The sequence below is a fragment of the Lampetra planeri genome, unplaced genomic scaffold, assembly GCF_965212315.1.
Source record: "Lampetra planeri unplaced genomic scaffold, kcLamPlan1.2.h2 scaffold_1509, whole genome shotgun sequence".
NCBI lineage: Eukaryota > Metazoa > Chordata > Hyperoartia > Petromyzontiformes > Petromyzontidae > Lampetra > Lampetra planeri.
In genome coordinates, this window is record NW_027614232.1 from 18,479 (window position 1) to 20,000 (window position 1,522).

A 1,522-nucleotide genomic window follows, 5' to 3' on the forward strand; every position below is an offset into this window, starting at 1 on the left:
TCGCCAAATATCGTACGAACGCCGTGAAACTTCCACAGGCTTTTCCAGCAGATTGGCACGTGCACTCAAAAAAGTCAAAATTTGTACACATAGACCCCATCAAACGGGAGAAATTGGCCGGGATTGCTCTCATGTGCGTTACGGGGCATCGTTTCTCTCGCTCCGAATTCCATCGAGCTGGGAAATCGCTCATTTTTGCGTCGCCAAATATCGTACGAACGCCGTGAAACTTCCACAGGCTTTTTCAGCAGATTTGCACGTGCACTCAAAAAAGTCAAAATTTGTACACATAGACCCCATCAAACGGGAGAAATTGGCCCGGATTGCTCTCATGTGCGTTACGGGGCATCGTTTCTCTCGCGCCGAATTCCATCGAGCTGGGAAATCGCTCATTTTTGCGTCGCCAAATATCGTACGAACGCCGTGAAACTTCCACAGGCTTTTCCAGCAGATTTGCACCTGCACTCAAAAAAGTCAAAATTTTTACACATAGACCCCATCAAACGGGAGAAATTGGCCCGGATTGCTCTCATGTGCGTTACGGGGCATCGTTTCTCTCGCGCCGAATTCTCTCGAGCTGGGAAATCGCTCATTTTTGCGTCGCCAAATATCGTACGAACGCCGTGAAACTTCCACAGGCTTTTTCAGCAGATTTGCACCTGCACTCAAAAAAGTCAAAATTTTTACACATAGACCCCATCAAACGGGAGAAATTGGCCCGGATTGCTCTCATGTGCGTTACGGGGCATCGTTTCTCTCGCGCCGAATTCCATCGAGCTGGGAAATCGCTCATTTTTGCGTCGCCAAATATCGTACGAACGCCGTGAAACTTCCACAGGCTTTTTCAGCAGATTTGCACGTGCACTCAAAAAAGTCAAAATTTTTACACATAGACCCCATCAAACGGGAGAAATTGGCCCGGATTGCTCTCATGTGCGTTACGGGGCATCGTTTCTCTCGCGCCGAATTCTCTCGAGCTGGGAAATCGCTCATTTTTGCGTCGCCAAATATCGTACGAACGCCGTGAAACTTCCACAGGCTTTTTCAGCAGATTTGCACGTGCACTCAAAAAAGTCAAAATTTGTACACATAGACCCCATCAAACGGGAGAAATTGGCCGGGATTGCTCTCATGTGCGTTACGGGGCATCGTTTCTCTCGCTCCGAATTCCATCGAGCTGGGAAATCGCTCATTTTTGCGTCGCCAAATATCGTACGAACGCCGTGAAACTTCCACAGGCTTTTTCAGCAGATTTGCACGTGCACTCAAAAAAGTCAAAATTTTTACACATAGACCCCATCAAACGGGAGAAATTGGCCGGGATTGCTCTCATGTGCGTTACGGGGCATCGTTTCTCTCGCGCCGAATTCCATCGAGCTGGGAAATCGCTCATTTTTGCGTCGCCAAATATCGTACGAACGCCGTGAAACTTCCACAGGCTTTTCCAGCAGATTTGCACCTGCACTCAAAAAAGTCAAAATTTTTACACATAGACCCCATCAAACGGGAGAAATTGGCCCGG